Source organism: Coenobita brevimanus, chromosome 25 (assembly GCF_032717465.1).
Source record: "Coenobita brevimanus isolate Jiangsu-jjx chromosome 25, ASM3271746v2, whole genome shotgun sequence".
Taxonomy (NCBI): domain Eukaryota; kingdom Metazoa; phylum Arthropoda; class Malacostraca; order Decapoda; family Coenobitidae; genus Coenobita; species Coenobita brevimanus.
In genome coordinates this window covers 13,486,939-13,501,681 of record NC_136978.1, presented here as the reverse complement: position 1 = coordinate 13,501,681, position 14,743 = coordinate 13,486,939, and the positions used below count along the sequence as shown (strand labels likewise).

The 14,743-nt window shown below is 41.6% G+C and overlaps 1 protein-coding gene across 1 annotated transcript in view; it reads left to right on the top strand.

The window, feature by feature from the left end:
* The window catches only part of LOC145393722 (uncharacterized), an 848,279-nt gene that overhangs the window by 499,547 nt on the left and 333,989 nt on the right, over window positions 1-14,743 (top strand). The gene's annotated exons all lie outside the window — the stretch shown is intronic.

Here is a 14,743-nt window from a genome sequence, read left to right as displayed (position 1 = left end):
TTTCTCAATCCTGTAAAATTTGCTTTGCCAAAGTTGTATCTTCCCTGTCTATGAGGCTCGTCTCTTGGCTCGACGTTTCCTATTAACATCTGGAACTCAATGACCACGTGATCACTTTTTCCCAAAGGACAGAGATATTCCAATGATTCTATTACATCAGGTTCTTTGGTGAACAGTAAATCTAACCTTGCTGGTGTGTCCTCACCTCGAAACCGTGTCTCTTCTTTGACCCACTGCGTCATCACATTATTCATTATTATATTTAATAACATAGTACCCCACGAATCCTCGCCGCCTCCCGAAGAGTACCATTCCTCCCAGTTCACCTCTTTACAATTAAAGTCACCCACCAAAATTATATTATTGCTTTTCTCAATTATTTTTTGCAAGTAGCTAGCCATATCTGACAACATCTCATGGTATTCGTCATCCTTCCATGCTCTCGTCTTTGGGGGAACATACACTACCGCCATATCTCTCTTAACATTCTCTCCAGTTTCTAATTTCATATATATCACTTCAGCCCTGCCTTCTCCCATTTCCACAGTATCTACATTTATGTTGTTCTTCACTGCTATCATCACTCCTCCTCCCTTTTTTCTTTTCTGTCTTTTCTCCACAGTTTGTATTTACCATCTCCCAAATGAACATCAATATCTTCTCTTAATTTGGTCTCTACAAAGCACATGACATCAGGTTCATGTTCTCTCAAGAAATCATTAATTTCGATCCTTGTCGATATGAAACCATCAACATTAGTATATATCACCTTCAAATTATTTTTGACATTATTAATACCCTCTTCTCTCCTACTCTCTGTCCGTACCACTTCCTCAACTTCTGATCTTTCACAAGCATCCCCCTAACTTCCTTCACTTCTATTTCCTTAAATACCATTTCCTTACTTTCATATCCAATACTCTCCAAAAAAAGTATTACGTTCTTCCTCTGTCCTCTTACCATTTTATCCCTTTACTTCTTCCTTTAATGATTTTAAAGCTTCTCTTTCTTCTTCATTCAGATCTTTTCTTATTATAATATTTTCCATCCCCGCCTCTTTGCTTAATTTCCAGGTCACTTTAAGTATCTCATTTATTACACTTTCTGATGTAAACTTGACTCTCATTGGTCTTGTTTCCCCTTTCTTATAAGGCCCTATCCTCCTTACTTCCTCAATTTCTTTTACCCACTTGTTTCCTTCGGGTCAATCTTGCCTAATATTCCTCTCACCATGTTCGTGTCTCTCTCGAGTCTTGCGAACCTAACCTTTTCTTCCTCTTCCCTGTTTCCAAATACTATCACACATCTGTTCCTTTCTACAGTTTCTCTCACTATTTTCTCTTTTTTCTTCAGTATTTTCACTACATTTTCTTCCATTTCTTTCTTGTTCATTTCCTTTCTTCCTGGATGATCTCTCTTAAGCTGACCACTTCTTTCTGTTCTTCCTCTACGTGTGCCCACTTTGCCTTGTGTTCTTCTAGTACATTACTCACCTTCTCCGTTTTATTAGTACTCTCTTCAAGTTTCCTCCTCAGTTCAACATTTTCCACTTCAAATTCTTAATCTCTTCATTGGCTGTTTCGTTGGACTGGATTAGACTCTGTATGGTGGTTTCCGTATTTCCTGGCACATCCTTTATCACTAGATTCTCTACTTTTTTTTCGAGTTCACTAATCCTCATAATTAATGTTTTCACTAGGTCCATGACATTAGTATTAGCATCAAATCCTTGAAATTCCATTCCCTCATTGTTTACATTTTCGGCCATCTTTAACGTACCGATCAAGTACCTAAACAGCTGTTACCAATAAGCCACAAACATTCATGTATACTATTGCCAACAAATCTTTACATTTTTGGTAGTCTACCAACTTTCATTATTTTAAATTTAAAGAAAGACCCTAGGAGACAGGACAGACAAAATTCCTGAAACTACTCAAGGTCAGGAGCGATGCCTGGGACGTCCTCTCTCTCCGGCTGTTCGTGTGTGTGTGTGTGTGTGTGTCTCTCTCTCTCTCTCTCTCTCTCTCTCTCCAGTATAGAGAGAGACACACACACACACACACACAAATGATAATGTCTAAGAAAAGAAAATGCCCAAACAGAGTGGTTAAATGCAATAATAATCTTAATACAGTACATAAGAAAGGAGACTTCATCCATCCATCCATCATCCAATCCTACATTGCCCCATGAGGAGCATAGGAGCCCAGGGCTAGGTAGTTGGCCCCGACATTTAAGATGAGAGTGACCAGCCTCACTCATCCCTGAGCGGCATTACATGAGCAATCAACCCCAACCATCCCTTGCATATAAACCTTCACCGGCTTAGTCCAATTGGAGCGCAATAATTACCCACTAAACCACCAGGCGCCAAAATTTGGTTGTATGGTTACCACCCAGTGTAGTAAATGGTTTCCTGGTGTACAGGAAACCATTTGTCTTGTCACTCAGTGTAGAGTCTCCCACAGGCAGAAGGAAGAGGAAAGAATGAAGGAAAGAAAGACAGAAGAGGAAGTGTAAAGTCACCCGTAGAAAGAAAGAGTAGAGGATGGAAGGAAGAAGGATGGAGAGGAAAGGGCAGACACCTGACAGCAGCATTACGTGTGAGTGGATGGTGAGCGCCCCCACCTACCAGTACTGACCAAAAAATTTGCCAATTGTCAGTTATATACAAGTTTTTCACAAAGATCAGCACCAATAGAGTTTCAGACATGCTAGACTTTAACCAGACCAGGAAACAAACAGACTCTCAAAGTGGGTTCTTAACCACTGACCACCCACATACAATAAATAATTAAGAAGGCAAATGTGTATGGCATTCATTGATTATGAAAAAGCCTTTGACTTTGTAGAAACAACAGTGGCATTGAGTACAGTTCTTACACAAGGTGTAGATGAGATCTGCTGTAGAAGATTGGAATTCATACACAGAGATGGAACGGTGATCATTAAGCTCCATATAGACACTGGAAAAATCCCAATATAAAAAGTGTAAGACAGGGCATATCAGTCTCACCAAAGTTGTTTAATGCATGTTTTCGAGAATTGTTTAGAAAGCTTAACTGGAGTAATAAGGGGTTTAAAATAGGAGATTAATAGCTAAGTAACCTTAGGTTCACAGATGCCATTGTTCTATGTAGTGAATCAGGTGGGCAACTACAGGTACAAGAGTTGATAGAAGACATACACAGTGAAAGCCTTTTTATAGGACCCAAAATGAATAAGAAAAAAGACAAATGTCTCGTATATCAAGGGCAACTTGTACAAATTAACTCGTCATTCAAATTTGAAATAAGAAGACATATAAAGTTGAGTTGGCATGTATTTGGTAGACAAAGTAGCCTGTTAAAAGGGACTTTACCATTGTAGTTAAGAGTTTTTTAATTGGTGCATTCTCCCTGTAATCACTTACTGATCAGAGACATGATCATTGACTGAACCACTGGAAAGAAAGTTAAGAAGTGCCCAGAGAGTTATGGAAAGGTCAGTGCTAAGAATCACTTTAAGAGATAAGAAAGAATCAGCTTGGATTAGGAAGAAGACATCATAAAATAAATAAAAAAGAAGAAATGTGATTGAGTGGGCCATATTTGTAGAACTGTTGACAACAGATGGACAAGGAAAGCAACAGACTGGGTAATTCTGAATTCAAAAAGACCAAGAGCAAGACCAACAATAAATGGTGTGACAAAATGAAAAATTACATGGAGATACAGGGGCCCAGACAAAAAACAAAGAGCAAGCAGTTTTATTATATTGTTTACAAAAGCTCTAGTATGCTTGCATACATTGACCTTGGTCACTTAATGGCAGCTCTCCACATTGCATACTGTCTGGCAGCCTCCCTATGCAGTCCTTTATGCCTGAGGTCAAACTCTATGATCTCGTCCCAAGTCTTTTTCGGTCTGCTTCTCTCAGCCCTACTCTAGACGTTCTTACTTCTCACTTTCCACATCCAGTTGTCATTTTCCATCCTCTCAACATGCCAAAACCATCTCAATTTACCCCTCCTCATCACAAACATCATACATTTTAGTCCCATTCATTATCTCAACTCATCATAATCCTAGCCATTCCCCCCCCCCTAGGCCTCGCATTCAGTGTTGCACTACATATCTATTTAATCTTTGTCATTTCTGTATGTTTCAGCCTCTAGGTCTCACTACCACACAGCATTCCACTCCTAACACTTGGCAGATACAAAATCCCTTAGCACAGAGGGAGAGCCTTCTCAGTGTAAGGAAAGGCAACAGTTTCATGGACATTTCCCCAGCACGTGCAAAATGAGCATTATATCACAGTCTGCCTCTTCTACTGTACCACTACATCTCTTACGCACCCACTTACCACAAACACTACAGAAGATGGAGTTACTTCCCACACCCTTGTGGTAAACTGCACACCACCACACTCTGCATTGATAGTACTGTCACCAGCTGTAGATATCATCACTTTTGTTTTATCAGAATTTACTCACAAACCCTTGTGCCCCACTCTGCCTCTCCATTGACAAATCTTTCTTTCCTCTCCCTTATTTTCATTCTCTGCAATCAACACCAAGCCATCAGCACACAACATCTCTCTTTGGAGTCCGTTTCTGAAGTCACTTGAGAGAGCTTCAAGCACCATGACAAACAATAAGGAGCTCACGACTGACCCCTGGTGCATGCCAACATTCACAGAAAATTCATCACTCAAATCTCCATTCATTCATACCTGGGTGCAAGTACTCACATACATAACCATGATCACTCTAACCAGTCACTCCTCAGTCCCAAGCTTTGTCGTTGCTTACTTCACCACCTCCCCAGGGATTCTGTCAGAGGCCTTCTCCCAGTCAGCAAAAACAAAATGAAGCTCCCTTTTCTTTCGTATATATTTTTTCCTGAAGCTGTTGGACAGTGAATTTGGCATCAGTGGTCCCCCTGCCTGCCATAAACTCAAACTGAATCTCATTACTATTTACTCATTCCCATATCATACCTTCTAGGACTCTCCATTACCTTCGTTATCTGGTCCAAAAGTATTATGCCACTATAATTTCCTCTTTCCCGGTTATCATCTTTCCCCTTTTACACATTTGCAGTCACATTGTTCAGCAGAGTCATCAGGAACAACACAGTTGTATCGGCTTGTAGGAATTCCTCAACTAGTCACTAATATATCAGCTTATTGGAACCCCATAGCTGATCACCAATTTATATATCAGCTTAGACGTGACTGCCCTGTTCAAGGCAAGGTTATCAAGATACAACGTTCCTCCTGGTCGAAGTCACTTCCGGCCGACACTCTCCACCAAATGTCTTCTCACACTGGAGATGGTGGGAATCGGTGTAGATCCTGTTGAAAGAATGGTAGAGGTAGCATGTGCAGGTGACAGAAAACGGAGCTGATTTATCGCTCTTTATTGGCCACAGAAATTTACAACTGTGACAGAGAGAGAGCTCAGAGTAAATATGTCCCTCTCATTTGAATGATAAGTGCGTTCTGCTCTAGCTGGCCGGCTTCCCCACTGGGAGTGGCCCTGAGGTCATCATAAATACAGAGGTGCCAAACCCAACAGACAACTGGGATTTATACATGAATAGAAACATCAAAACTTTACCATGCACATTATACACCCCAGTAAAGTAGTACTTATTACATTAAAGTATACCAACAGGGTAAATATTTCGCCAAGACTTTAAACATATATACAGTTCATATTTCTCTATTGCCTTCCCTTTACCCTCGTTGTTTATGATAGAAAATGCTCAGCTTTGCAAGTCTGATCGCTCATCCATTCCCAAGCCACACTTATAGTAAGATGGTGTTTGGTTGATTATCATCACACTGTATTGCACACTCGTTAATTATGTTTAAACACCTTGTATGTAATATGTAAAAATAGTGTGAGACTACAACTCATCATGGAAACGATGTCCGGCACCAGAACACAGTCACATACTGTATTATCATTTTTATCAAATCAGTAACTAAACCCACTCCTGTATCACATGAGGCCTTCAGCATTTCAGCAGTACACTTAGACACATCCACCACCTTCTCCAGCTGCATCCTGCTTATTGCCCTGCTTTCGGCAGCAGCATCAGTCAAACTGGATCCACCGATTCCAAACCCTCCCTGTTCCAGTCAAACTCCTCATTCAGCAACCAGTTATAATGCCCTTTCTAGGCATGTTTAATATCCTCCCTGTCCACCACTGTCTTTCCTTTATTGTTCATTACATACTCTTCCCCTGATTTACCACCTTAAGTACAGTACTCCCTCATCTAACAAATGGGTTAGGTTCCTGGAAAACCGTTCATTATGTGAATTTTCGTTGCACAAGCCCATTATAACATGGGTTCAATGGGGTTTGGTTCCAGACTTCCAGTTTTTCCCCCTATCCACTAGTATTCACCCTCCTTTGCTCATTATGAATAAATGTTTATGTATCTTATGACTCCATAACCCATATTCTACAACCATTGTATATACAGTACATCTACATTCTACAAATACATATGGCAGGCAAGTGGAGAATAAAATTTATACGACATGAAAATGGAGAATAAAACATTTACATACAGCCACACTTAAACTTTTTTACTTTAGTTTACATCAACAGTGCAGTAGTACAGTGAACACACGCATTACATTAGAAATCAATAAACTCCACAGGCTGAGGTGAATCAGGGTCTGCTGTAGTTTCAGGGGTGCGTGAGTCGATACCACTTGTAGATGGTAGGGGAGAGGCAGGGATGGTGGCGCATGCTGCCGCTGCACACATGATGATGCCAGACGTAGGAGTGGTTGCCATGGGCGAGTCTAGGTTGAGGGTTGCTTAGGCATGGCGAGTGAAATTAATGTAGTAATGCACGTGCAAGCTTGGGAAGGCTGGCGCTGTTTTGTTTTGAATACAAGGCGGCAGACTGAATACAAGTACTGTACGAGCTTTGTGTCGCTAGAGGTGTTGCCATCAACAGCTGCTAGTCACCATGTGCAACTGGCTTTGATGGACAGTATAGATGATCATTAGTAAAAAAAAAATTAGTTAAACTGAGTCCAGGCATTCGTTGTGCAAACGAAGGGTAGTAAAACACAATTTTTGTTGTGTGATTGTTCGTTTCATGAAGGTTGCCTGTACAGGCAAACCCCGATTTATGACACCCCTAGCTGTGATATGCTGGAATAGTCTATCTATCTGTCTATTGCCAGATGCCCTAATCCCTTACGGGGTGGCCACAGACAAATCGCCTCCACGTCGCCCTGCTCCCAACTCACCCCCCCCCCCTCTCATAAACCTTTCCACTCCATCACTCCACCTCATCCTCAGCCTCCCCCTCTCTCTCCCCCCCTCCACCTCACTCATATACATTCTCCTTGTCAGTCTCCCACCCTCCATCCTCTCCACATGGCCAAACCACCTCAGTGTGTTCCTCCTAACACTCCCTATCACGTCCACATCCACACCACAATGCTCCTTTATATCCTCATTTGTCAGTCTCTCCCTCCATGTGACTCCACAGGCTCCTCTTAAATGACTCATTTCCACTGCCCTCACTCTTGATTTCTGTCCTTCCAATAATGTCCAAGCTTCACTTCCATAAGTTAGAGTTGGTATCATGTAGTAACTTTTTCACTTCCATGCCCACTTCCCTGTTCCTTATCTATGCTTTCAAGGAACCAGCAACCTTTCTTCCTTGTTGTACCCTTTCAAGCACTTCACCCTCCAAACTTCCATCTTACTCATTACACTCCCCTAGTACTTAAACCTACTCACATTTTCCATTTCCTCACCATCCAACCCCACTGTACATTCACTGACTTCACCTTTCTCAAAGACCATCACTTTACTCATCCCTACATTCACCTTTAGATTTCGTTTCTTACACACTCTCCCAAACTCATCCAACAAGCCTTGCAGCTCCCCTTCGTCTTCTCTTAACAACAGAGTAACATCTGCAAACAACAGTACAGGGAGTTTCCAAACACTGCCCTCTCGCACTAGGGCCACTCCAACATCAATTGCCCTACCTTGTATCTCTTTTATTACCCCATCCATGTACAGATTGAACAACCATGGAGACGTGACACATCTCTGTTTCAACCCAACCTTCAAAGAGAAAAAACCACTCAGTTCACCATCCACACGCACTGCAGCCTTAACACCGTCATACAGACTCCTCACAGCATTCAACAACGTCCCATCTACTCCATATATTCTTAATACTTTCCACAATCCTTGTCTATCCATATGCTTTCTCCAGATCCATGAAGGCCACATACAACTTCTTTCCCTTCTCTAGAAACTTTTCCACTAAAGATCTAAGAATGAATATCTGATCTACACAACCTCTTCCCTTCCTAAAGCCTCCCTGTTCTTCTCCAACTGATTCCTTTGTTATTTCCCTAACTCTGTCAATAAGTATCCTACCATACACTTTTCCTATTATGCTAAGAAGACAAATGCCCCTGTGATTACCACACACTTCTTTTTCCCCTTTTCCTTTGTACAAGGGAATAATTATACCTGACTTCCAATCGCCGGGACTCTACCTTCCTCCCAGGCCAATCTGCACATCTTCCACATCCATTCTACTACTATCTCTCCCCCATGCTTCAGCATTTCACCACACACTCCATCAATCAGAGGCTTCACCAAACCCTGTTTCACAGGTCTGCCACCAGGTGGTCTAGCATCACCCAGCCTCGATTAAATATTTTTGCCAGGTTTTAAAGACCTGTGAAATTGTACCTAATATTAAGTTTATAATAATATTGCTATTTATGGGAATATTTTTTCCAATTCAATCAAGCTCATATATATATATACCTGTAAAGAAAGAATAACCAGGCTTTCAGAGAATCTTAGCTTGAGGACTAAAATAGTGTGCTGTCTGTTTACATATATTTGAATAATTCGTGTGCAGTTATTAAAAGGAGATTACCTTCAGGACTTCTGATGTGTGTGTTTTAGCATGCTTATAAGAAGGAAGCGGTTCCACTGAAAATAATATACTGAACGATTGCTTAGTTGGTGAATCAGCCATATTAATCCAAACAAACAGCAGTGCGGTACGACACTATAACCATAACAGAGTACGAGGAGTTGAAGTGTAATCTTACTAAACTGTGCAGTGGAGCCAGGGAAACATTTAAAAGAATTATTTGTGTTAGACTTTGGTTACTAAGATGATCAAGACGTCCAACAGGTCCGTATTGTTAGGAAAAGTCGTACGTCAGGCAGGGCAGCATATCGAAAGGTGCTGCTAAAGATGCGGCTACACATCAATTTTCTTTTGTGGATACTAACAAATGACAAATATTTTAATCACTGTTATCTTGCTTTATGGATGGTTCTAGTAAAATTGCCTAGGTTTTGTCTCTATGTTATGCTTACAGAGATGAGTAAACTGACGAAAGCTGAGTTTACAAAATGACACTTATAATATATTATATATAATCAAAGGGCTCCCATATTGTAATTTCTTTGTAGCATATCATGCCATCTGGGTAAATTGATGAGTAAAATATGTTTTGAGGTGTTTTACTTTGTGTCAAAATTAAAAAGAAATTAAGCACTGGCGACTTTTTCAGTGCCTACCCCGCATCGGAGCTGGGCTATGGAAGTGATCCTAGTGGCAAATTTCTGAAGCAGGATCTGATGAAGTCTCTAATTCCTGGGGCTTTCCCCAATTTGACTTTCTTCATTACTTCCACAACTTCTGTCGTACTGATTTCTTCCTGTTTGCTCACCTCCCTCCTTCTCCAACCCATTCCCCAGCCACTTATACTCGCATTACTTCCATTCTCTGTGTTCAACAATTCCTTAAAGTGTTCTCTCCATCTGCTCACTTTTTCTCCCTTCTCCACTAGTAATCTACCATTTTTATCTTTCACTCCCCTACTAACTTCACTGCCACCCTGTCTTACTCTCATCACCTCTTTCCAGAACAGTTTCTTACAGTCCTTCCACTCTGTTTCAAATTCCTTCCAAGTTCCTCATCCACTCTCTTCTTACTCTGTCTTACTGGTCTTTTCACCTCTCGCTTCCTTTCTACATATAACTCTCTCTTCCGCCTCTCAACTTTTTCCACGCCCCTATTTCTCATCCATTCATTGTATGCTTTCTTCTTTTGTGCCACAGCCTGTCTCACCTCTTCATTCCACCATGCCATTCCTTGCATCCCCTCCTTCTCTTCACCCCACACACCACATCACATGCTGCACATTTCTTTTGTGAATATCTTGCACACACCTTCCACGTCCCCCATCTGCTCCAATTCATAATTACCCAATCGTTCCTCTTTTTCCCTCTTATACTCTGCCTTTTTCTCATCCTCTTGTAACCTTTCCACTCTCCTTGCAACTACTCCTTCCTCCCGTCCTTCCCTTCTATTTCTCCATCTTACTTTGATCTTGGTTCTGACCACCACCAAGTAGTGGTCAGAAAGTCCACTCCCCCAACCTCTATAAGCTCTTGCATCCATTACATATCTTCCATCCTTTCATCCACACACACACAATCAAATATTGCCTTCCCTTCATTCAGTTCACCACCCATCCTTCTCATCACTCACCATGTATACCTGTGGATCATTTTGTGCCTGAAGAGGGTATTGGCTATCACCAACCCCTTCCCAGCACAAATGTCCACCCTACCCAGCCTGTCATAAGCCTGCCCCAGTTTTGCGATGGGTTTTGTTTTTTTGAAACCAATTTTGATGATAGACTTCAGTTTTGTGTTTAGGTTGTTGTATAAACTGTTTTTAGACTTGGATGAATGTGTTTTAGTCATAGGTTGAGTGAACAGTCATTTGGGGTACGGATTTTCTTCTTAAATGTCAGGACCAACTTGCCTAGCCTCAGGCTCCTACGCTTCTCATGGGGCGGTATAGGATTGGATGATGGATTGATAGATGGATTCTCGCCCATAAGATGAGGTACAAAACAGTGTGGAGAACTAGGCAACTAAACAGAGAATATTTTGTGTTTGACCATTGAACATCTAACTTGTCATGAAATACATACATGTAATAATGATAATTTTAAATAAATATTAATAATTATGTAAGCCTTAGAGAGTAAGCATTTCATGCATTGATGAAAACTGTGACATTGATAAATCATGTGTTTACATTTGACCTGTTCAAGAAAAAACATATTGAAAATACAAAGGAGTTTCTAAACAAATGTTGAAAAACAAGTGAGAAGAGAATAAAGGAGCACAACAACCAGAACAGTAGCTAAAACTACACAAAGAGGAGCCTATGAACAGGCTATTCTGATCACATTATCGATCTATAAATCATGTATTTACATTTGGGTTGTTCAAGGGAAAACGCTTTAAAAATACAAAGGAATTTCTGAATAAATGTTGGAAAATAAGAGAGAAGAAAATAAAGGAGCTCAGCAACAAGAACAGTAACTGAAACAATATAAAGAGGGGCCTTTGAACAGGCTATCACATCATAGATCAGTAAATCAAGTCTACATTCGGGCTGTTCAAGGGAAGACACTTTGAAAATGCAAAGGAATTTCTAAATCAGTGTTGGAAAATAAGAGAGAAGAAAATAAAGCAGTTCAGCAACCAGAACAGTAACAGAAACAATACATAGAGGGGCCGTTGAGAAGGCTATCCTGATCGCATCATTGATTGTATTCCCTTTCAAAACAGCTACGATTCTCCGTCACAACACTTCGCACCGTGGATGATTCTGTGCCATTCATACATTATTATCACACATAACAGATGTTTATATAATATTCCTGGGACCGTCTGATGGTGGGATTGTATGCAGTGCTGCTGCTGCTTCTTTACTGAGTTTGAATACAAGTCAGAAATTGCATTCTCCAGTGACCTTGACTGGTTACAAGCGAGACGGGCACAGGTTTAAGGATTAGGTTAACTTCTTTTACAGCTGTTAGGCTATTTGAATTGACTTTAAACTTTTTTTTGGACTCATTTGGGTGGGTTTAGGACTTGGTTGGAGGGGAAACCCAAACTCAAAAACACATCCCTATACTTTACATGTTAAATCTACCCTGAGATATGGTACCCTGCCTAGCGATGGGTTTTTACTTAACCAGTTGCATTGTTAAACTGCATTATGCCTGTACCATATTCTCCCTTTCAGCACTATTTAGATTAACCAGTAAAGTCTCTGAGACTCAGATTTTGCCCTGAATTCCTCCTTTCTAGCCCTACACTTAGGTGCTAGTTAGTCCTCTCTTCTACCACCCCTCTTCCATTCTTGGAAGAGTCTTCTTATCTATGGCTTCTACACCTTCATCCCACCACCATGTTACCTTATGTCTTGGAGGGCCCCTTATCTATCCACACACTGAATCAGTAACTCTCAAGAGATTGTTCTTGAGAGCTTTGTACTGTTCATTAACACTTCTGTCAACAGTTCCCTGTTCAGCCACCACTCTTCTTATCACACCGTAGAAGGCATCACTTACTGCTTGGTTTTTCATCTTCCATATTTTCCCCCTGGGTGCATAGGTCCTCTTCTTCACCACCAGCTCCTTAACCCGTACACTCCGGGGGTTTTCCGATGTTGCATGCTTCTCCCTACAGGATATATCCATGATGGAAAAAAATACCCTTACTTCAACCCCTAATATCTGCCAAACTATAAAAGTTAGAGAAAAAATTAAAGATACATAAGAATCATCAATTCTTCCTCTTTCAAATGAAAGTATCCCCACATCTCCAGGTGGTCCCATCGATGAGTAAGGATAAGTTACAGTTCAAAAGGTGGCAGGAAGACACTTGCTGCCATACGTCAGCTGGCGTTGCTTCACGCCCAAAATCGTGATGGCTATACACGTCAGCCGGCGGTTAGGGGTTAAGCACCATGTCACATATCAGTAACTTGTGTTGCTGCACCCATTCTCTGCGGCCCATAACTTTAACTCTTTTGGGTGGCAAATACAGTATGTCCGTACATTCAGTCTGAAAAATCACATTTCTGACCAAAAAAATCAGGGTTTGTAAATTTAGAAAAAAATGTAATATTCATGCATAAGGAACTAATACACATCTCACTACAAAATATTAGGGCTCTGTGTACCATATAAGAGCCGTAATAATGATGGGACGTTGCATAGCAAGTGGTGTGTGGTGTCACAGATAAAAGCATTTCTGTATACAAAATGACAGAGAAACACTCCTACTAAGCTAAAATCATAAATCTGTGTTTATATCTTCTCGGTTGGATTGTCCAATACCCAGGAAATCAGTAAATATTGAGAGAAATACTGATAGCATGCACCAACTTCCCGCCACAGTTTTGAGACGAGGGCAAATAGGCGAGCCACGATCGTGGCCAGGAGACCTGTACTGATAAAACCACAATCGTAGCCAGGAGACCTGAAAGGATTAACATCATTCACCAACCTCCTGTCAGCCCACATGACCAGGAAATACTCTTTCAGGCTGTTGTTTCCCCCAGACTCATATGTAATCGCCCTACCCACTCTTTTCCAAAATTGTTTGTTGCACACAATCATGTTTATTGCCTCCCCAGATTTGAGTATCCTTTCCTCTTACACATTCTTCATACCACATATGCATCCCCCATATACCTTTTCATATACTTGAGCTGCTTCACCCACATCGTTTCGTTTTCATTTCATTTTTAAAGGCTCCAGCGTGCTTGCATGTGTCGGCCTTGGTCACCTAATGGCGGCTCTCCGCGCTGCACGATCCATTGCAGCCTCCCTGTTCAGTCCCTTAACCCTAAGGTCACACTTAATGACCTCGTCCCATGTCTTTCTCGGTCTACCCCTCATAACCCCACCCCCAATATTAACACTTCTCACCTTCCTCACCCAATTATCATCCCCCATCCTCTCCACATGTCCAAACCACCTCAATCTACCTCTCCTCATCACAACACCAATACACTCCAGTCCCATCCTACCTCTCAACTCTTCCATTGTAAACCCAGCCCCTCCAGGCCTTGGACGCAGGGATGCACTGCACATCCACCTAATCATTGTCATTTCTGTACGTCTGAGCCGGCGAATATCTTCCTCCTTCACTGCCCAGGTCTTACTGCCATACAGCATTACACTCCTAACACATGCTGCATACAAAGACCCCTTAGCACGTAGGGAGAGCCCTCTCAATGTCAGGAGAGGCAAGAGCTCCCTGAACTTCTTCCAACCACTTCTCACCCTAGCCACAGAGCTAGCTCCAGCCCCACCTCCAGCACACAACATGTCTCCCAAATAACAAAACTCTTCCACACACTCAAGAGATTCACCAGCAAGTTCAATCCTTTCACGTCTGACAGTCTCCACCTGATCACCCCGGCACGCCATACACATAAAATCAGCATTATCTCGCAGTCTACCTCTGATACCACTACATCTCTTATGCACCCATTTATCACACACACTGCACAAGATGGAATTACTTCCCACGCCCTTGTGGCAAACTGCACATGGCCACTCTCCCTCGTCTTTGACAGTACCGCCACCAACCCTAGATATCATCACTTTTGTTTTATCTGCATTTACCCTTAAACCCTTTTGCCCCATACCATCTCTCCACTTCCTAAACCTTTCCTCCGCCTCCCTTTCATTCTCTGCAATCAACACCAAATCATCAGCATACAACAACTCCCACGGGAGTCTGTTTCTGAAGTCACGTGAAAGGGCTTCAAGTACCATGATAAACATCATGGGACTCAAGACTGACCCCTGATGCACACCAACATTCACGGAAAACTCATCACTCAAA